The 23,896-nt window shown below is 43.8% G+C and overlaps 1 protein-coding gene across 1 annotated transcript in view; it reads left to right on the top strand.

Annotated features, from left to right (window-relative positions):
* rab22a (RAB22A, member RAS oncogene family) overlaps positions 1-23,896 on the top strand; it is an 83,836-nt gene that overhangs the window by 329 nt on the left and 59,611 nt on the right. The window lies entirely within an intron of this gene.

Here is a 23,896-nt window from a genome sequence, read left to right as displayed (position 1 = left end):
ACTTCAGGGTGGCTGAAATCATCAGCATAACATGGGGCGAGGAGCGGTTTCAACATTAGATGTTTGTCGTACGATTGCCTTTCACTCTGATGGTTTTGGGGCAGTGGGAGTTCTTTACAAATAACAAAGAAAAAGGGAGAAAACTGAAGCAAAAGATCACAGAATACTGGCAACACACCAAGTCACTCAGCAAAGATCAAAGACAAGCTAGTAAGTAGCTTGTGGAGGTGTCCTTGCAAATTGTTTAGCCGGAGGAAAGCATGTTTTTGTTTCACGAGGAATGTCACAAAAGGAGATAAATGTTTTGGTTAGAAACAATGATTCTATGCTAAATATTAATCATGTTCTGTAAGAAAGAGAGCTGTTTTCTGCCGAAATCATGAATTTGTCGAAGTCCTCAAGTCCGATGATAACTGTTAAACCTGTAACGGTCAGTGATCCAAATATTGAGCAATGGCTTGAAATTTGAACAAAGACTGTTTAATTCACTTTGAATGTATATTTTAATGTGTTGTCACTTTATCTTGTGAGTGATACCTACCTATAATTCGAGTTGTAATCAAATGCATCTCCTAATTTAGTTGACCAGTTTTTTTTTGTGTCTGGATCAGATAAACCAATATGAAACACTTGCTTGTCGGCCGCTGCATCGGTACTATCTGGGGAAGTGGGATTCTACAGTTTTTCTGTTCAGCCTGCAGTCAGAAAAGTAGCAATCCTGGTGTGGAGGACAGTTACAAGAATTATCAACAAACATTTTTGTGCTGTTTTTCAATATTATGTTCTTTATTTCTCACCAAACTAAAATCATATTTTGTGCTGTCTCGCCTTGGTGCAATAATTTGCAATGCCATGAAGATTATATATTAATTTAGTTTGTTATTAAAAATTAATATGAGCCTCATTGCTGGCAGTTTTACTGGGCAAATGTTTTTTTTAAAATTTGATAGCATTCTATTTTAATAATAGGAATAACGCATTTGGTATGAGAATTTGCACATTTGTTAAATTATACACAGATTGACTGCCACATTTCCTGACATTAAACAGTGGTTATGCTCCAAAAGTATTTAGGAAGGCAAATGGAATGCTGTTTATCACAAGGGGAATAGAATATAAAAGTAAGGATGCTTCGCTACAGTTGTACTAGGCATTGGTTTACCATGTCTAGAGTACTATACAATTTTGGTCTCCTTATTTAAGAAAGGGTATAAATGCATTAAAAAAAACAGTTGTGAAGGTTCACTCAACTGGTAACTGTAATGGGGGCTAGGATTTGGATTTGTTTATTGTCACGTGTACCGAGGTACAGTGAAAAGTATTTTTCTGCCAGCAGCTCAACAGATCATTCAGTACATGGGAAGAAAAGTGAATTAAACAAAATACAAGAAAACACATAATAGGGCAAAACAAGATATACAATGTAACTACATAACCATTGGCATCGGATGAAGCATACAGGGTTTAGTGTTAATGAGGTCAGTCAGTAAGAGGGTCATTTAGGAGTCTGGTGACAGTGGGGAAGAAGCTGTTTTTGAGTGTGTTCGTGCGTGTTCTCAGACTTCTGTATCTCCTGCCCAATGGAAGAAGTTGGAACAGTGAGTAAGCCGGGTGGGAGGGATCCTTGATTATGCTGCTCGCTTTCCCCAGGCAGCGGGAGGTGTATGGAGTCCATGGATGGGAGGCAAGTTTGTGTGATGGACTGGGTGGTATTCACGACTCTCTGAAGTTCCTTGCAGTCCTGGGCAGATCAGTTGCCATACCAGGCTGTGATGCAGCCCGATAGGATGCTTTCTAGAGTGCATCTGTAAAAGTTGGTAGGGCCTGTATCCATTGGAGTTCAAATAAGATTACATAGCAATCATTTAATCATTTTAGAGCCTGAGCACCGTTGCAGGATGATCTGGTGGTTCAAACTTTTTTTTCTGAGGATCATGAGTTTTTGGAACTCTTCCCGAGAGCAGTGGAGGCATGGTCACTGAATATTTTTAAAGACGGAGTTGAGTAGATTCTTAATCATTGCTGAATAACGGCATGTCAAAGCTTTTTGTCTTGCATTCATCAGGACACTTGATGAGAATATTGATTATAAGGGGAAAACAGCTATTTATACTGTGAAAAGAAATTGCTGATTGGTTAGCAAGTAGACTCTGATTAGTCATGGCATTGCCATGGGGAATGCACCAGGTGACTTGACAGTTGAACTCGGCGTCATGCACAGTTGAGTTCAGTTTTAATGACAGCATGCTGTCTCACAGCTCAAAGGACAATTCCAGCCTGGGGTGACCGTCTGTAGTTTGCACTTCCTCCCCGTGTCTGTGTGGGCTTCCTCCGGGTGCTCCGGTTTCTTCCCACAGTCCAGAGATGTGCAGGTTTGGTGGATTGGCCATGATAAGTTGTCCGTTAAGTGTCCAAAAGGTTAGGTGGAGTTTCTGGGTTATGGGGATAGGGTGGGGGAGTCAGCTTAAGTACTGCGCTCATCCCAAGGGCTGGTTCAGACTCGATGAGCTGAATGGTCTCCTTCTGTATACACATGGATTGTGGCCAAGGGAATCCCTCTAGACCCAGTTCTCAGAAGCATGTTTATTGGATTCTATGAGAAACATGCCTTTGATGGAACCTCTCCTATCCCTTGTGAATGTCCAATATATGGGTGATACCTTTGCCACATTTAAATCTACAACTGTGTTGTAATTTCCTTGCATGACCTAATTGGCTCCATCCTGTGCTCCAGTCACCTTTGAAATGAATCAGTCAAATGACCTTCCCTTAACGTACCAGTTGAGAAATATGCCCATGGGGTTCACTACCATTACCACAATCCTACCTTCGGCAGTCAATATAAGTGTTGGGATTCTTGACAATTCCACATGCTACAAAATTGATCTTATCGGCAATCTTACAAAGAGGGCCCCGAGTCATTTGCTCACCAGGCTTGATGCTGAAATAGGGCACATCAAAAACCTTGTGGGATAATGGCTACCCTCATAAGATCATTTTTCAATGTATATCATGCAAACACGTAGACTGGCTATGGCTGTCACTTTCAACCCTGAAATGTGCACAGTCCACCTTGGAATACCGTGGAAGGCCAAGCAATCTCATCTGAAGCTAGTTGTTTCACACTGTTACTATGCAGTAGCAATAGGGCGGCACAGTGGTGCAGTGGTTAGCATTGCTGCCTCAAAGCGCTGAGGACCAGGGTTCGATCCCGGACCCGGGTCTCTCCGTGTGGAGTTTGCACATTCCCCCTGTGTCTGGATGGGTTTCACCCCCACAACCCACATACTGGTCCTGGTAGGTGGATTGGCCATGCTAAATTGCCCCTTGATTGGAAAATAAAAATAATTGGATACTCTAAATTTATTTTTGAAAACTATGCCGTAGCAGCACGAGTGGTATTCACTACCAACAGGATGCTGCCTTCAAGCCAACAAGACGTTCTGCCCATCACAATGAGTAATGCGGTATATGAATTCCAGTGCAATGCTAGGCATGTAAACTCAAAGACTGGGGGATTGCATCAAACGCCATGTCTCTTCTGTTCACAACGAGCAAGGTACAGACCAGACAGACTGAACCAACCCATTCTTGCACAACCCAAAATATGTGTCCAACATTAAATGTTGATTCAAGCAAATTGCTGCGGATGCTGAAATCTGCAACAAAAACAGAAAAATACTGGACAATCTCAGCATGTCTGACAACATCTGTGGAGCGATAAGGGAACTAACGTTTCAAGTCGGGATGACTTTGTCAAGGCTAGGGAGAACTGGAAATAGGGTCAGATTTATACTGCAGTGGGGGGGCCTGGAGCAGTGGTGCTGGATAGGGAGCCAGCAATAGGTCGCGATTGACAAAGATGTTGAGGACTGAAAACAAAAAGAACGTAAATGGGGGTGATTAAGGCTAAGAAGGGTGCTGATAGCGGCACATAATGAGATTAGAATGTGTGAATGGCAGAACAAAGGTGTGCAGTGTGTCAAAAGGCAACGAGGAACAGGTAGCCCAAGTTGGTGGGGGGGACAATGGTGAGGGAAAAAGAGATAAATGGAAAAAATTGATAGAAATAAAAATGGGGTGAAGGTGGAGGAGAGCGTTCACAGTCTGAAGTGTTGAACTCCATGAAGTCCAGAAGGCTGTAATGTGCCTAATCGGGAGATGAGATGCTGTTCCTCCAGTTTGCGCTGGTCTTCACTGGAACATTGCAGCAGGCCAGGGATGGACAAGTGGACGTGAGAACAGGATGATGAGTTGAAATGACAAGCGACAGGAGGTCTGGGTCTTGCTTGCAGACGGACCGGAGGTGTTCTGCAAAGCTGTCACCCAGTCTGCTTTTAGTGTCTCCAATGTAGAGTAGACCGCATTGGGAGCAACAAATGCAATAGACCAGATTGAAGGAAATGCACATGAAATGCTGCCTCACTTGAAATGTGTGTTTGGGGCCTGAGGTGGTGAGCAGGGAGAGTGTTATACACTCTGCGATTGCATGGGAAGGTCCTGTTGGAAGAGGGTGAGGTATTGGGGGTGATGGAGGAGTGGACCAGAGTATTCCGGACGCAACAGTCCCTGCAAAATGCTGACAGCAGGAATGAGGGAAGATATGTTTTGTGGTGAAATCATGCTGGAATTGGCGGATGCGATTCTGTGATTGGACAATATTTGTGAAATAATCCTCGGTGTGCTAATAATTATACTGGCAATCAGTTTAATAATAATCTTTATTGTCACAAATAGGCTTTGATTAACACTGCAACAGTGCAGCAAGGTGGCACAGTGGTTAGCACTGCAGCCTCACGGCGCCGAGGTCCCAGGTTCGATCAAAGCTCTAGGTCACTGCCCGTGTGGAGTTTGCACATTTTCCCCGTGGCCGTGTGGGTTTCGCCCCCACAACCCAAAGATGTGCATTGGCCACTAAATTGCCCCTTAATTGGAAAAAATGAATTGAGTGCTCTAAATTTTTTTTAAAAATAGTACCTTGCAATGAAGTTCCTGTGAAAAGCCCCTAGTCACCATATTCCAGCGCCTGTCCAAATTGCCTAACTGCTTGTCTTTCAGGACTTGTGGGAGGAAACCGGAGCACCTGGAGGAAACCCATGCGAATACTGGTTATGTCTGTTGGGCTCACAGCGTAATGCATTTATGTACTGGCAACTACACATTAATAGAGGGCCCTGTTTCTTGCAGACAGAAAGAACTTGTATGCACATTGCACCTGTTTCAGCTAAGTAAAATAAATGACAGCCATTTGATGATTTATTATTCAGGGCAATGCCTTGATAAATCTGGGTCAAACTGCCCGATTCAAATTTCAGGTAATGCTTGGCAGTTAATTGTCAGTCACGCGATGCGTTCTCCTTGGTAGCACCTTCTACCAACCTGAGTCTAATTGCCAGCCTCTCCACAATTCCTTCTCATGTAATATAAATTGTGGTTTCCCCTTTTCTATATTGTTATTCTTGCAAAGTGTCCTGATTGCAGAATGTGAAGCTTTGACAGCTTTATTTTTTTCAGCATATTCCAGTTCTGTACGACCAGATTCATAATTGATAAGGAACTAAAGTTGATGGTACTCTGAAGTCAAGCGGTTAGGGGTAGACCAGAAATTGGAGGCGAGGCTACAACAGATTAACCATCGAGTGTCTCTGTAGGCTTGAGGAACCGAAGAGTTTATTCCTAATTTGTATGTTCATATTTAATTGGTTGTGATGTGTTTTTTTAGATGTTCTGAGGCTGTAACAATTGCTAAACAAATGCAAGTTATTTTCCAATGTTATAAAAATGTTAAAATTCCCTTACCAATATAATCTGCAGTACTCTCTAGTCTTTGATTTCTTCCGTCTTCAGCTGTGTTAAATCATACTCTTGCTGCACTGCTATACTTTCAGCTCTGTGATAGTACTGGTGAATTAGACAAAGAATTCTGGATAATAAGAGCCATGTTCTTAGATGGCATTCTCAAGGGAATGTGTATGTTTGCTATCTACAAATGGAAGACATTTAGTTTCCATGATTATCCTGACTCTTAAGTGTACAATATTCTAAACAAGTGGTCCAGTTTCAAAATGAACTCCCTGATATGTTACTTTCCTTTTCTGCAGAGTTTGATGCCCCTGAAACTTGTAACTCAAATTCTCATTGTACGGTTTTAAGAAACCAGCAAAAAAACCAGTGGACAATGATGTGAGTTTATGGGGGTGAGCATTACAGTATCATACAAAAATACCACTCCGAAGGAGACCGTTTGGCCAACTAAGTCTGTGCTGGCTTTTTCTAAGAGCAGTGCAGTTAGACCTACTGTCCTGCTCTTCCCAAAATCTCTGCAATTTTTCCCTGGGTCACTATCCATGTGGAGTTTGCACATTCTCCCCATGCCTGCATGGGTTTCACCCCCACAACCCAAAGATGTGCTAATTAGGTGGATTGGCCACGCTAAGTTGCCCCTTAATTGGGGGGGGGGGGAAATTGAGTACTCTTTTTAAAAAAAAAAAAAAAAAAAATTTTTAATTTTAATTTGTAATTTTTCTGCTTAAAGCGTTTATCCAGTTCGTGCTTGAATCTGTATCAACCCTATCAGCCGCAGTCTCCCCAAATCCTACATCACCTATTGTGAAAAGGTTTACCCCACCTGTTGCCTCTGCTTCATGCTGTCCCTTTTCCTCTTGTGAAAATGGACTCTCTGTTAAGGACGACCTTTTTCTACAAATTTTTACCTGCCTCTCTTTGGCTTCAGTTTAGCTGGGCAGATCCCTCCTCAATTCACTAAATGTGTACTTGTTTCCTTTATTACTGCTGCCACCTTTTGGGGCATAGTGGCCTGACTGTCAACCTGTCACTGGGCTGGATTTGAAAAGTGAAATGAGTTTTGGAAATCTCAAGCTAGTTTCTCCTGAATGCGGACTTACAATACAAAACTGTTCCAGTCAGCATCAATTGGACATTCTCTTTTGGCCGCAGGATGTCCAACATGAGAACTCGAATAAAAACAGAAAATGCTGGATAAACTCAGCAGGTCTGGAAGCATCTGTGGAGAGAGAAACAGTTATTGTTTTGAGTCCATATGACTCTCTTCTATAGAGTTTGAGGCACTGTATGATAGCTATCCATCTATGGACTGTGGGAGGAAACCGGAGTACCCGGAAGAAACCCATATAGACACAGGGAGAATGTGCAAACTCCACACAGTCACCCAAGGTCAGAGTCGAACCTGGGTCCTGATGCTGTGAGGCAGCAATGCTAACCACTGTGCCACCATGCTGCTCCATTTTTCCTTTGACCTAACTGGATGACCCTTTATTTTCAAACAGTTTCCCCTCGTTCTAGATTCGCCCGCAAGAGGTAACAACATTTCCACATCCACCCTGTTTTATTGCCAATCTTTCGAAAGATTGCCTTATGTAGGTTGCTCTTGCAACACAACTACACCTGAATCATTGCTCTCAATCTTTCTATCAGATGCTGCTTATTACTTCCTATTATTTCGTTGGCTTAAGCACAAACCATTTCCAAAGTGCAATTTGAAACTTACAAGACAAAATACGATGCCACAAATTCTTCACTCTGCCTTTTTAGATCTGTGAGTGTATTACACTCCTCCTGTTCTCTGTTATAATCAATGACGTTAGTTATCCCAATGTGTTCTGTCAAACTTTGCTTGTAGTGTATTAAAATGGTCTCTTTGCACTCCTAGCTTGGGTGCAATATCTGCCATAATTTTAGAAGGAGTAGAAATTTTGTCTACAGTGGTAAAGATGGTGACTATGCATGTGGTCAGTAAAGCAGTGTGCTTGACAAACAACTCATGACCAGTGGCCTGGCCTGTCTCATGCTATAAACTTCAAATATTAATGTCGTCAGTTGGCCCTTATGTAAAGCAGAGATCAATTAAGACCCTCAAATTGGATATGAAAAATATGAAACTAGCCCAAACTTTGGTTCATAATATCTTTTATATACGATGTGATTTTATGCACATCATTAACATTCTTGGTATGTGGAAGAGGTAGAGGCAGTTATATCGTTCATTTAATAGTTGTATATTTGAATGCTCCCAACATACCAGCTATTGCCACTGCACAGCCACTATTTTGGGGGAGGAAAGATATGCAATAAAGTCAACAGCGAAAGAATTCTGCAGTAATTTAGTGATGTGTTCTCACAAACAAGTGTGTTTTGTCAATTCTTCCAATGACGTGCGCCCTTGTAATGGTGAGACTAATGGAAAGGTGGAAAGTTGCCGGTTCGATGGCTGATAACATAGAGGTGTGTAATACCATCTCGTACACCTGGAGGAACATGGGCGGGATTCAGATATGAGGAACTTGCAAACTTCTTGCTGTTAGAAGTTGAGGACTTCCACTCTATTGCCTCGGCCTCTGAGCACGCAGTTGTTTGTCCTCTATCCCTGACTTTTCACCCAAGGTTTGAGGGATGCTGACACCAATCTGTCCATATGCCCTAGAATAACCCTTGCATCTTTCAAATTGTTATCAATCTCAACTACTCATCTTTCCAACTTTAGCCCTATTTGAGTTTTCCTTTTCTCTTTGCATTATATCGCTGGCTCTCAATTATTCTTCCATCACGTTCTATTTAAATTGGGTTTCCATCAGCATGCTAGTTAATGTCATTGATGCGGTCTGATGTGATTGCAAACATACCTTGCTGTTCTTCTCATCCTCTTGGATTTCTAGACCCTCTTGAATTTCTAGACCCTCTTGGATTTCTAGACCATCTCCAGCAATGGTAGACCATTCAGTTCTCCAAGAACCTCTGTTCTGTTTAGTGTCCTTCAGTGCATCACACTCTTTGTGCGTCATGTCCTGTCTGCGGGTTATGGATGCTGTATCATTTCTACTTGCCTCTGCTCCCATGTTCATAGTTACCTTTGACATCCCATGGTTCATACCATCAGCTCTCGGTTCTACCACTATGCAGCTGCTATTAACCCTAGGCTTTTGTCTCTCTCCTTCATATCTATCAGGTACCCAGGGCATCTGAGGGCATGCAAAATTTCATGCACCTTTTTTTAAACTTGGAAAAGACCACAGCTGGAGTACAGGCATGATGTTGAGACAATGGAAATAGTACAAAGAACAAAGAAAAGTACAGCACAGGAACAGGACCTTCGGCCCTCCAAGCCTGTGCTGACCATGCTGCCCATCTAAACTAAAATCTTCTACACTTCCTGGGTCCGTATCCCTCTATTCCCATCCTATTTATGTATTTGTCAAGATGCCCCTTAAATACCACTATCGTCCATGCTTCCACCACCACCTCTGGCAGCAAGTTCCAGGCACCCACTACCCTCTGTGTTTTTATTTAAAAAAAAGCTTGCCTCTAAACCTTGGTTCTCGCACCATAAACCTATGCCCCCTAGTAATTGACCCCTCTACCATGGGAAAAAGCCTCTGACTATCCACTCTGTCTCTACCCCTCATAATTTTGTAGACCTCGATCAGGTCACCCCTCAACCTCCTTCGTTCCAGTGAGAACAAACAGAGTTTGTTCAACCGCTCCTCATAGCTAATGCACTCCATACTAGGCAACATCCTGGTAAATCTCTTCTGCACACTCTCTAAAGCTTCCACATCCTTCTGGTAGTGTGGCGACCAGAATTGAACACTATACTCCAAGTGTGACCTAACTAAGGTCCTATACAGCTGCAACATGACTTGCCAATTCTTAAACTCAATGCCCCGGCCAATGAAGGCAAGCATGCCGTATGCCTTCTTGACTACCTTCTCCACCTGTGGTGCCCCTTTCAGTGACGTGTGGACCTGTATACCTAGATCTCTCTAACTTTCAATACTCTTGCGAGTTCTACCATTCACTGTATATTCCCTACCTGCATTAGACCTTCCAAAATGCATTACCTCACATTTGTCCAGATTAAACTCCATCTGCCATCTCTCCGCCTAAGTCTCCAAACAATCTAAATCCTCTTGTACCCTCTGATTGTCTCCTCGCGATCTGCAATTTCACCAACCTCTGTGTTTGCAAACTTACTAATCAGACCAGTTACATTTTCCTCCAAATCATTTATATATGCTACGAACAGCAAAGTTCCCAGCACTGATCCCTGCGGAACACCACTGGTCACAGCCCCCCAATTAGAAAAGCACCCTTCCATTGCTACTCTCTGCCTTCTATGACCGAGCCAGTTCTGTATTCATCTTGCCAGCTCACCCCTGATCCTGTGTGACTTCATCCTCTGTAGTCCATATAGATAACATCCACTGCCCCACCTGCATCAATTAACTTTGTGACCTCTTCGAAAAACTCTTATCAAGTTAGTGAGACACGACCTCCGCTTCACAAAACCATGCTGCCTCTCGCTAATACGTCCATTTGTTTCCGAATGGGAGTAGATCCTGTCTCGAAGAATTCTCTCCAGTAATTTCCCTACCACAGACATAAGGCTCACCGGCCTGTAGTTCCCTGGATAATCCTTGCTACCCTTCCTAAAGAAAGGAACAACATTGGCTATTCTCCAGCCCTCCGGGACATCACCTGAAGACAGTGAGGATCCAAAGATTTCTGTCAAGGCCTCAGCAATTTCCTCTCGCGCCTCCTTCAGTATTTTGGGGTAGGTCCCAACAGGCCCTGGAGACTTATCTACCTTAATATTTTTCAAAACGCCCAACACCTCGTCTTTTTGGATCTCAATGTGACCCAGGCTATCTACACACCCTTCTCAGACTCAACATCCACCAATTCCTTCTCTTTGTTGAATACTGATGGAAAGTATTTATTTCCTCTGGCTCCACACATAGATTCCCTTGCCGATCCTTCAGTGGGCCAACCCTTTCCCTGGCTACCCTCTTGCTTTTTATGTACGTGTAAAAACACTCATCTTGAATGCTATTTGGGTTGAGGAAATACAAATACACGGAATTACTTCAAAAGTTAAGTTTTTCTTGGAGGAAAAGAGGCTTGAATAAAGATGTTTAAGATTATGTAGAGATTGGGCAGAATAAATAGGAGCAAGCTATCTCTAATGACTAGGGTGTAGAACAAGGTGAACGAGATGAAATACAGTGCAAGAGTGCTTTAAGTGGAAATATTTGTGTAGCAGTGGCAGTTTTCAGCTAGAGGGAGAAAACAAATTGTATTTTGTTTAAAAATAAATCAGTTGTGTCTAATTCTTAGCAGAAATCTCAATTGATACCAGTGTTGTACCTCGTATATTTTTAAAATATAGCATTGTGGTTTTGACCAATGAATTGCTGTAAACTAGGATATATGTCTTGTTAAGGTTGTCAATGTTCCTATTGGTGAAACCGACTGATTCTAGGAAGTGGCCAACATTTGTGTCCCACTGCTGGTTTTAGAGCAGGTCAGTGAATTTGTGATATTTTCTGTCTCTACTCCAGTGAAGTTGTTGCACCTAGTATTTACGGGACAGTCACCCTTGATCTTTAGATCCTCCTGGAGAGTATGATTTTCTGTCCTTGAGGGTTATCTCAGCCATTGATTTTTATATATAACTTTCCCAGAAGGTCAACCCATGGTTTATGCTGTGCCCTGCTGTACAATTCTTTCCCCCCCCCCCCCCTCTTGTAAATTAATGGCCTTGGCTGATTGGTTAAAAATGAGCAGCCATGCTAGTTCTCTTTAGTCAGGTGAGATATTGGCACAGCAGACCGCTTCAGAGTTTTGTTTCAAGTTTTGGGAAGTGTAACAAGAAGCTGTGCACCAGCTGCAGTTTGGAAAGCTGAACTTGTGTCTGCAGCGTAATGAAATCACATTCAGTGAGACCGGATGAAACTGCTGCTCCATGTCTTGTCAATGAGGCAGTTCAGAGTTAGAACCTGTTAGCTTTGTGACTTGCAGACAAAATCTTACTGTCTTAAATAAACAACAAATATATTTGTCTCTTCCAATAATGGAAATATACTGCATAGAAAATACAAGAACAGGCTATTCCACCAAGTAGTCCATACTGGTACAAAAACAGAAAATGCTGGACATCTGTGGAGAGAGAACGGAGCTAACATTGAGTCTGTATCAAAACTTTGACGAAGAGTCGTCCATGATGAGATTGACTTCCGGTGGCGGCGTGTAGAGAGGAAGTCACATGTTGGGTGGCTCCTTCTTGAGGCGTGTTTTTGGAGTTTTAAAGTCCGGTCCTGGGGGGGAATTTGTGAATGATTGGATGTAGGAAGATATAAGGAAGGCAACGAATGTCAAAAGGTAAAGGAAAACAGCTGTGAAAGAAGGGAGGAAGTGAGTGCTTGCTGTTGAGTGAGAGCGTCAGCCCGGGAGCTAGCAAGATGGCAGAGGCTGGGCTGCTGGGTGGGGCCGCACTGCTCACAGCAGAGGTGATGGCTTTGGAGCTGGGTAAGCAGTTTGTGAAGCATATGGAGGTGTTGAGGAAGGAGATGGCAGTGGCTTTGAAGGCATTGGTGGAGGAGGCAATTCCCCCGGTGAGAGTGGCTGCGGCGAAGGCATCGGCCGAGGTGAGGGAGCAGGGCGAGAAGATGACGGGAGTGGAGGTGGCCATGTCGCAGCACAGCGATCAGCTCCCCTCGATGGGGGATGAGCTGCGGAGGGTGGTCGAGGCCAATAAGGGGCTTCGAGCAAAGCTGGAGGACTTGGAGAACCGCTTGGGGCAGCAGAATTTGATGATTGTGGGCTTGCCCGTAGGGGTAGAGGGCTTGAGGCCAACGGAGTACTTCGCCAAGATGTTGGCGGAACTGATGGGGGAGGGAGTGGAGCCCTCTCAGTATGAACTGGACCGAGCCCATCAATCGCTGAGGCCGAAGCTAAAGTTAAATGAGCCACCAAGAGCAGTGATCATCTGCTTCCACAAGTACCATAAGAACGAGAAGGTGTTGAACTGGGCGAAGCAGATGCGGGAGGTGCAGTGGGCTGGTGCTGGAGTTGGCATATACCAGGACTTGATGGTGGAGCTGACAAAGAGGCTAGCGGCTTTCGGCAGAATGAAGACCACATTATACAACAGCGGAGTGTGTTTTGCAGTGGTGTATCCAGTGAAGCTGAGGGTGACCTACAACGCCAGAGATTTATACTTCGTGGCAGCGGAGGCGTCGTGAAGGCAGAAGGCTTGGGACAGAAGTGAAGAATGGAACTGAAGATGGGTTGTGGACTGTGAATGGGAGTTGGGAGTGTGTATAAATGTTTTTTTCACCTATGTTATTTTTTACTTAACGCTGTTATAGAGGTTACGTTTTTTGATTGTTACTCTTTGTTATTCTTTTGTGTGTTGAATTTTTTTTGTATTTTGTTGAAGTGTTTCGGTTTGATTGTTTTTCTGGGACTAAGCGGGAGGGGAGGGAAAGCCTTGGGTGGGGGCCCCTGCACTAGCTAACTTAAGTCAGCGAGTGAACAGAGGTGAGGTGGGGGAGGGGCTGCGGACATTGGAGCCGGGCAAGCAGATTTCGATGGACCTAGGAGGTGCGAAAAGGGGTAGGAGGGAGGGGATTGAGGGATTTTGTGAGGAAGAGCAGGGGGAATTCTGGGAGGGGGGAGGGGGTTCGATATTAACAATGGATAGTGGCGGGTCCGGCTCATGGAACAGGGCCTGGAGTTATGATGATGGTGGTTAAGAAGGGGGGGGTGAGAGACCCCTGGTTAGGATAGTTACGGGGAACGTAAGGGTGTTGGGAGGCCCAATCAAGAGATTAGGGGGCTGGCACATCTGAAAGGTTTGAAGGCCGATGTGGCGATGCCACGGAAGACTCACTTGAGGCTGAAGGATCAGGTGAGGTTTGGAAGGGCTGGGCTAGCCAGGTGTTTAATTCGGGATTTGACGGCAGGACTCGAGGGCTAGTGGTACTGGTTAGCAAAAGGAGAACGGTTCCAGATGGAGAAAATGGTTGCAGACCAGGGAGGTAGGTATGTGATAGTGACAGTTGCATTGGATGGGAGGCTGGTGGCGCTGGCAAGCGTCTATGTTCCCAAATTGGATGATGTAGGATTTGGAAAGAAGTTGTGTGGGGCCTGACGAGGATTCACACAAATTAATAGTGGGTGGAGACTGGAACGTGGTGCAGGAGCTGAGATTGGACAGCTCACGGCCACGTTCGCTTGTCCCGTCAGGGTGGGGCGAAGGTATTGGCTGGACTAATGGTGGAAATGGGAGGGATGGTCCCTTGGAGGTTTCTGCACCCGGGGGAGAGGGAGTATTCTTTTTTTTCCCTCTGTCCATAACGTTTATTCGTGGATTTACTTTTTTGTGGTGGGGAAAGCGTTATTGGCTGTGCCGCATTGGATGGATATGGTGTTGGAGAGGGGACAGTGCAGAGGCCGGGGTGGAGATTAGATGTGGGACTAAAAGCAAATTATTGCGGATGCTGGAATCTGAAACAAAAGAGAAAATGCTGGAAAATCTCAGCAGGTCTGGCAGCATCTGTAGGGAGAGAAAAGAGCTAACGCTTTGAGTCCGATGACTTTGTCAAAGCTGACAGATGTGGGGCTGTTGGAGGACCAAGCATTCTTTGATCAGATTGGGAAAGTAATTGAGGAATACGTGGGGTTTAATTGTACGAGGGAGGTTTTGCAGGTGGTGGTTTGGGAAGCTCTAAAGGTGATGGTGAGAGGGGAGATGGTCTCATTTAATGCAAAGGTGGATAAGGAGGAGAGGGTGGAGTGTGAAAGAGAAATAGATGAGATGCTGGAGGTAGACAGGAGATATGCAGAAGACTGGGATCCAGCGAAATTGGAAAAGAGGAAGGAGTTGCAGGCGAGCTTTGACCGGCTGTCCACAAGGAAGGCGGTGCGCCAAATGAGGCGTGCAAGGGGAGCGGTTTACGAATATGGAGAGAAGCATGTTGGCAGGCCAGCTTCAGAGGGAGGCTGCAGCGAAGGAATTTGTTCAGGAGCGGAATAAGGCAGGGAAGTTGATGGTGTCTCCCGATCAAATTAATAGGGTGTTTGAGGAGTTCTACGAGAGATTGAATATGTTGAAGCCATCGGAGGAGGATCGGGAGATGTGGGAATTCCTGGATGGTTTGCAATACCCAAGGTTGAGGGAGGAGGATAGGGCCATATTGGAGGGGCCATAATGGAGCAGGAGATAAAAGATGTGATTGGGAAGATGCAATCGGGGAAGGTAGCAGGGCCGGGTGGGTTTCCGGTAGAGTACTGCAAGAAATTTAAAGATAAGTTAGCGCCGCTGATGGTGGGGATGTTTGAGGAGGCTTTGGGAAGGGGGTGTTGCCTCAGACTTTAGGGCAGGCATGGATCTCCCTGTTGCTCAAGAAGGATAAGGATCCAACAGAGTGTGGGTCATCTCGGCCCATATCACTCTTGATGTGGATGCAAAGGGGCTGGTTTAGCTCACAAGGCTAAATCGCTGGCTTTTAAAGCAGGCCAGCAGCACGGTTCGATTCCCGTACCAGCCTCCCCGGACAGGCACCGGAATGTGGCGACTACACAGTAACTTCATTGAAGCCTACTCGTGACAATAAGCGATTTTCATTTTCATTTCAGGTGTTGGCGAAGATCTTGGAGGGTAGGTTGGAGGAGTGCGCCTTTAACCATCGCGTTGAGGAGTTTGGAGATGTGGAGAGAGAGAAGGGGCGGGGATAGAGCATAGGGTCTCTTTGTACGCGGCCGACTTGCTGTTGTATGTATCGGAACCGAGTGTGTCGATGGGTGGCATATTGGAACTGCTTCGAATGTTTGGGCCTTTTTCGGGATATAACCTAAATTTAGATAAAAGTGAATATTTTGTCGTGCCTCGGTCAGGGGTGGGTGGCAGCTACCATTCCGTAGGGTGGTGACTCACTTTAGATATCTGGAGGTGCTGGTGGCACAGGATTGGCGGAGGCTCTGTAGGTAAAACATTATTAGTTTGTTGGGAGGGTGAAAGCGAACTTGGCAAGGGGTGCTCTTTCTCTGCCACTGGCAGGTCTGGTACAGGCAATTGAAATTAATGTGTTGTCGCAGTTTTTGTTTATTTTTCAGTGCCTGCCGGTCTTCCTGCCAAAAGGTATTTTTCAGGAGGTTGAAGGGAAATGCCGATTCAGGGGAATCATAGATTTGAGTTAGTGAAGTGGAATGGGGGTTTTCGGAGATGGGAAGAGAAGTGAGTCGGGGCATAAAGGATTTATTTCTGAGGGGCTGGTTTGCGGGACTGGAGGAGCTGGGGGCAAAATATGGGTTGGGGCAGACTGAAATGTTTAGGTATATGCAGGTCCGAGATTTCGCTAAGAAGGAGATACAGAGATTTCCGGTGGTGTCGGTGATTTATTGGGCAATTCTGGGAGAAGAGAAGGCACTGCTGGAGGGGATTAAGACAAAATGGGAGGAAGAGTTGGGAGAGGGCATGGAGGAGGGGTTGTTTGAGCATTGTTTGGGGGGGCCCGCATATCACTTGCATATGTTTTGGTCCTGTCCAAAGCTGGAGGGGTATTGGAGGGAGGTCTTCAGGGTAATCCCAAAGGTGGTACATATGAAGCTTGAACTGGGTCCCCTGGAAGCCATATTTAGGGTATCGGATCGGCTGGGGTTGGAAGCGGGTGCGGAGGCAGATGTTGTAGCCTTCGCCTCGTTAATCTCCCGAAGGTGGGTCCTGTTGGGATGGAGGTCAGTTTCTCCACCCTGTGCGCTCAAGTGGTGAGGTATCTGTTGGAGTTTTTAAACACTTGAGAAAGTGAAGTTTGAGTTGAGGGAAAGATGGAAGGGTTCGACAATTCATGGGCGTTGTTTATTATGCACTTTCAAGAGTTGGATGACATCAAACACTAGGGGGGTGGGGGCGTTTGGACTGTGAATGTTGTTGGTGACTATGTATGGGGTTATGGTAGATTCTGGATTCCTTTTCTCTTGATGTTTGTATTTAAAATATTAATAATAATCACTTATTATCACAAGTAGGCTTCAATGAAATTACTGTGAAAAGCCCCTAGTCATCACATTCGGGCGCCTGTTGTGGGAGGCCGGTACGGGAATTGAACCCGTGCTGCTGGCCTTGTTATGCATTACAAGCCAGCTGTTTAACCCACTGTGCTAAACCAGCCCCTGTTCAGGGTTGTTTGCGGTTTGGTGGAAGGAAAGGATTGGTGACTAAGGGATTGACATTGTATTTGTTACTGTTGATTGTTTGGTGGGTATAATTTGGATGAAAATGTGAAAAAGGAGGAGAATAAAATATATTTTTTAAATCCATGCTGAGATTATCCAGCATTTTCTGTTTTTGTTTCACATTCTAGCATTTGCAGTAGTTTGCTTTTCCCTTTTAGTCCATTCTGGTGGTAGACTCCAAACGACCCTCCAACCACCCTATCACCTTTCTCCCTGATGTTGTTATAAAACTTCTGATTAAATTAATTTGTACTATTCACCTCAACTACTCCTTTATGATGGTGAGTTTTGTATTCTAACCGTAAAATTATATTGAATATTCAACACTGAAACAGGCTACTCAAAATAACCGATCCATCAAGGTGTTTATGCTCCACTTATACTTCTTCCCTCATCTAACCCTTGTCAGCATAATCCTCTATGCCTTCTCCCTTGTACGTACCTATAAGCATCTATGCTATTTGATCAACTATTCCCTAAAATAATGTTTTCTACATTCTCACCACTCACTGGGATAAAGACGTTTATCTTCAAGGAATTACAAGCTAGTTATCCTGACATCACTTGGTGGAAAATTGCTAAAATCTATTAAGAAAGATTTAAAGCACTTAAATCGTAGCATGGTCAGATGGTCAACATAGTGTCATCAATGGAAAGTTATGTTTGACAATTCTGTCAAGTGTTTGTTTTGAGCATGTGATGAGGACAGTAGAGAAAGGGAAGCCAGTAGATATAATGTATTTGTATTTCCAAAAGGTATTTGATAAGGTTCCACATAAAGGTTACTATGCAAGATGAGGGGCCATGGACTCCGGGATAAAATGTTGGTATGGATGGAAGGTTGGTTAACAGACAGAAAATTGAGACGGGTTAATGGGCCATTTTCAAGTTGACAGGCTGTATCTAGTGAAATGCCGCAAGGATCAGTGCTGGGGCCTCGGCTATCTAAAATTTACATTAATGACTTAAATGAAGAGTCCAAGAGTAATGGAACTAAGTTTACTAATGATACAATGAGCAGGGTGCAAACAGGCTCCAAAGAGACATAGGCAGGTTAAGTGAGTGGACAACAGGTGGCAGATGGAGTAAAAAAGGTGAGATGATCACTCATTAGCCATACGAATAGAAAAGCAGAATATTTTTAATAGGTGTGAACTTTTAAAATGCTGATTTACGGAGAAACTTTGGTGTACTGGTACAAGGAAGAAATTGGGAAGGCAAATGGTTTATGGACCTTTTATTGCAAGGGGGAATGAAGCATAAGAATAATGAGGTCTTGCTAGTTGTACAGGGTTTTGGTGAGATCATACCTGGCATACTAGATTGCAGCTTTGGTCTCCCTGGCAAAGGAAAGATTTACATACCTTTTGAAGGGAGGTTCACTAGGTTGGTTGTTTGTGTGAGTGTTGTCCAGTGATGAGAAGCTCAGAAAATTGTGTCTCTTGGGGTTTAGATGAATAACCAGTGATCTTATTCGTTTCTGAAGGGGCTTGACAGGGTGTGGTTGTTTCCTCTGGCTGGGAATCCTGTAGTCTGGAAATCCAATTAGGGGATCAATCATTTAGGACTGATCTGAGGAGAGATTTCTTCACTTCTGAAGTTTGTGGATCTCTGGAATTCTCCATCCCACAGAATGTTCTGGATGCTCCATTGTTAAGTATATTCAAGATAGAGATAGATTTTTGATCTTCCAGGAAATTAAGGACTATGGGGAGCAGGCAGAAAAGTGGAGTTGATGCGAAAGATCAGCCATGATTCTACTGCATGGCAGAGCAGATCCAAGGACTGTGGGGCCAACTCCTGTCTCTATTTCTTGCATTGAGTTCCCAATTGAATCTCTTGGTGACCTATATTTATGGCCTCCAATTTTACATTTCTCCACAAGAAAAAACACTCTCCCTATGTTCACACTCATCAAAGCAATTTCTGATTTTGAATACCTTGCTTCAGTCACCCCTTGGCAAGGTAAGAGATCAGTCTGTTCAACCTTTCCTGATGATGAGCACCTTGCAGTTTTATCCTGGAAGTTGGACAGAGAAGTCCAATATTTCTCTTCAGCCTTCACCTGGTCACCGGTTAGCTACACCTTATTAAAATTAAATGTAAAATATTATATAAACAAAGCACTCAGAAGGGGAGGCTGAGCAGTTGGAAGTCATGGCCATATCAGCGCCAACAGCATGGGTAGAAAGAGGGGTGTGACTCAAAGAATTTAGAGAGCCAGGAAATAGATTATTAAACTGGACCTCAAAAGTAGTCATCTCCAGATTATTCCCAGTACCTCTGAGTATAGAAGTAGGATGATGACTGGAGAGATGATGCAGGAGGGAAGTTTTTAAATTCCATAGCTATTGGGACAGACTGAACGTGCTGCAGCTCAACAGGACCAAGACCAACATCCTTTATGAAGCAGTTTGCTCTTGGTGTTGGGGCGGATTTAAATTAACTTGGCATGAGTGTCTAACTAAGAAGGTGCATAAAGGATTATAATTATAATAATCTTTATTGTCACAAGTAGGCTTACATTAACACTGCAATGAAGTTACTGTGAAAAGCCCCGAGTCGCCACATTCCGGCGCCTGTTGGGAGGTAAATAGCACTACGCTGAGAAATCATGAGGTACTAATAGAGATCTGCAAAACATTTATGTCCAAATTATTATCTTTATTGCAACTCTACTTTTTAAGTACAGGAATTTTAATTATTTTTTTCACAAAGGGCTTTAACAGCACTTTCTCACTCTGGAAAAAGCTGCATAAAACTGTCCATATGTAAAAACAGACCTAGGAATATAAATGCAAGTTATTGTCAGGAATCTGGCATTGTGACTTGTTTATAATCATGGAATGTGAACATTTAATTGGGAATATGAATGTTTAATTGGGAGCTGTTTTCTCCCACTTTAAAATGGCAGGTTATATCTGATGGGCTCAATATTATTCTATTTCCTTGAAATCCGCTGTTCAACATCTATCATCGAAGAAAACGGCTTCCTAACCACCAATCTTGTTCCATGACCCAAGTCCTTGATTGGGAATCAAATTTTGTAGCAGCATCAATGTTGATGTAATCTTTTAATTTGGTTGTAATTTAATTCAAGTCCTCATTTTTAATGCAAAAATAACATTCAAATAATTTGTATCAAATGTTTATCACTTGTTACAGACATAAGGGGGCTTAATTTAGAACAGCCCTCTTTTTTTTTCAATTCATTTCCTGTCAAAAGTAGAAAACTGCCTTTTAATTCTCCCCTTTGATAAGCGAAGGTGTATTTTCCCCAAACCTTCAGTTTTGGAGTAATCCAATCCTCTATTAATCCACCATCAAACTCAAGATAGGGTAAAATCAGAGGGTTAGTTTATTTTACACACACAAATGTGAGAAGCGATTCACAATGTCCTCTACTTTTGCATTCATACAACAAAAGAGGGATAAGGGAACAAAAGGGGTTGAGAGTCAATACCATAGACAAAAATAAGCATTATAATTTCACTTGAGTCAAGACTCAAATAAAGGTGTATTCCTTCATAAGTTAGCCATGATGTGGAGATGCCGGCACCTACCTCTTCATTCACCTGAGGAAGGAGCAGTGCTTCGTAAGCTAGTGATTTGAAACAAACCTGTTGGACTTTAACCTGGTGTTGTAAGACTTCTTACCGTGTTCATAAGTTAGCAGGCTGAAACTTGCATGGTGACCTGTTTTTTCCCGAAGCGACAATGTACGTGATGTGAGAAGGCATGTAGAGAGGAATTAGTCTTAATAATAATAATCTTTATTGGTGTCACAAGTAGGCTTACATTAACACTTCAGTTAAGTTACTGTGAAAATCCTGTAGTCGCCACACTATGGCGCCTGTACGGGTACACTGAGGGAGAATTCAGAATGTCCAATTCACCCAACCACGTCTTTCGGGACTTTGTGGGAGGAAACCAGAGCACCTGAAGGAAACCCACCAAACACAAGGGATAACATGCTGACTCCGCACAGACAGTGACGCAACCCGGGTCCCTGGTGCTGTGAGGCAGCAATGCTAACCACTGTGCCAGCGTGCTGCCCAGATGTACGCACAAATACGGAAGTTCCAATGTTCCAGTAGAACAGTGTAGATGAGGGCCAGCCAAGTTAAACCTGCCCAGTGATCCTTCTTGGTACTTGTTAGGTGGCAAATGATAGACTGCTTGGGTTCAATTCCACATGGCAATATTACAGTTTCTAGCAGCTTGGGGGAGACTATATGAAATACTTCCCATTCCTTCCCCTGGGATTTGGTCAAATAATGTATTTTCCAGGTCTGGAATCTTGATCTGACCTTCAAGGTACTGTATCTCCAATGGCCAGAATTCTTGCTAGATATGTAAAGAGGCTTTATGCAGTTTGGGGTGGCTTTAGCCCATTTGGGGGATGATAAGTCTCTGCTGTTCTCTGAAGGTTAGAAGTACATCTGATATGAGTTATGGCTCGACTTTACCATTTAAAAAAAAATATTTTGCAAAGTAGCTAGGGTGAAATTGTCATCTTTGTGGGCCTGACATCCTGCTATTTTGCCGATGCTTAACCAATTTGCCCCCCCCCTCAATAAACCTACTAACATAGAACGGTACAGCACAGAACAGGCCCTTCGGTCCTCGATATTGTGCCAAGCTTTGTCCGAAACCAAGATCAAGCTATACCACTCTAGGCCTTTGTGTGTGTTCCTTGTGCCTATCCAATAACCACTTGAAAGTTCCTAAAGTGTCCAACTCCACTATCGCAGCAGGCAGTCCATTCCACACCCTAACCACTCTCTGAGTAAAGAACCTACCTCGGACATCCCTCCTATATCTCCCACCCTGAACCTTATAGTATGCCCCCTTGAACCAGCTGCATCCACCCGAGGAAATAGTCTCTGAACGTCCACTCTATCTATCCCCCTCATCATCTTATAAACCTCTATTCAGTCGCCTCTCAGCCTCCTCTGCTCCAAAGAGAAAAGCCCTAGCTCAACCTTTCCTCATAAGACCTACCCTCCAAACCAGGCAGCATCCTGGTAAATCTCCTTTGCACCCTTTCCAATGCTTCCACGTCCTTCCTATAGCAAGGTGACCGGAACTGCACACAATATTCCAAGTGTGGTCTCACCAGGCAGATGCAGCCCTTAAACTGACCAATCAAAACAGTCTGCACAGAGAAAACTGAATGGTGGTTCAGATTGAAAGGAAAAACTAAAATTATTTTGGTTTAGGGTGCATGTATATAAATGCACAGAATGCTGTAAGTAAAGTTGGTGAACTGTAGCTGCAGGTAGCCACCTGGAAAAGTGATGTCATGGTGATGGACAGACTGGTGACTAAATATTCCTGGACACAAAGTGTTCAGGAAAGATGGGAAAGGAAGAATTACAGTATCGACTTAAGGTGAACATTATATTGCTGGAGAGCGAGGCTGTCTTTGCAGGGGAGGTCAAGGACAAAATCTATTTTGTTAAAAGTTAAGGAATAGTAGAGATGCCATTACAAGCTTTATTCTATAAGCAAAGTGTGAAAGATCTAGAGGAGCAATTTTGCAGGGAAATTGCACCCCCCCCCCCCCCCCTCCCCCCACACAATGTGCCAGGTAAACTTGCCAAAAGATACAGCCCTTAAACTGACCAATCAAAACAGTGAATTTATGCCTGTAGGGAGAGGGCATGGCTGAGTTATTAAATGAGTACTTTGCATCTGGTGCTACTAAGAAAGGGGATGTTTATCCTTCTATCGGCTGGAATTGTAATAGTGTAAAGGAGAAAGAGTTCTCGAGTGTGTTCAGAAGAATTTCCTTGACCAGTATGTTTCCAGCCTAACAAGGTTCTTGGGAATGAAGTAGGTCAAATTATGTTTCCAGCCTAACCAGGTTCTTGGGAATGAAGTAGGTCAAATAGATACTATCAGTCGGGGAATATTTAGGAAAGAGGAGGAGGCTGTAGGCTCGATCGGCCATATGGTCTGCTGTTGCGACTGTCACTGAAGCCGAAGTCTTGGGTAGGAGGGGGGAAGTAAAATACTGGATGGGCTTTGTTTTTTTTAATTAATAGAGGAGTTATTAGAAAGGCAGTCTGTACTTGAGGTTGATAAGTCACCAGGACTGGATGCGATGCATCAGATAATGTGGAGGGAAAAGGATTGAAGTTGAGAGGTACTGGCAATAATCTTCCAATCCTGTTTGGATACCGAGATTGTTTAGAAAAGGCTGTAGAGATCTACCCAGCAACTACAGACTGCTGGGAAAGCTTTTTTTAAAAACTTACAGCCCTGGGAAAAATTAACAATCACTTTGACAAGGTGGATAAATTAAAAATGTCAGCATGGATTTGTGAAAGTTGATTATTTACAACGTTAACAGAAAATACTGGACAAACCTCAGCAAGTCTGACTGCATCTGTGGAGAGAGAGAAGGGAGTGAACTTTGTGTCTGGATGACTCTTACTAACTTGATGGAATTTTTTAATGATGTAGCAGAGATGTTTGATGGGGATAATGCAGTTCTTCTCGTGTGTATGGGTGTATATGGCCTTCTGCGAGGCATTTGATAAAGTGCCACATGGTAAACCTGTCTCTAAAGTGGAATCCCATGGAAGAAAAGAGACAGTGATGGCATGTAGACAAAGCTGGCTGAATGAAAGGAAGCGGAATATTGGTGAACAGTTTTTCAAACCAGAGGTATTCCCCAGGGTTTGATACCAAGACCTTTTGGATTTTTAAATATTCATGACTTAGACTTGGGTATACAGGACAAGTTTCAAAATTTGCAGATGCCCTATTCACCCCCTGGGTCAGTCACCACCCTACCCCTCTTGCCCCTCACCCACCCAATCTCTCTCGCCGCTGC

Source organism: Scyliorhinus canicula, chromosome 7, assembly GCF_902713615.1.
Source record: "Scyliorhinus canicula chromosome 7, sScyCan1.1, whole genome shotgun sequence".
In the NCBI taxonomy this organism is placed as follows: Eukaryota; Metazoa; Chordata; class Chondrichthyes; order Carcharhiniformes; family Scyliorhinidae; genus Scyliorhinus; species Scyliorhinus canicula.
Note: the sequence above shows the minus strand (reverse complement) of the source record. Positions and strands in the feature narration are given on the sequence as shown.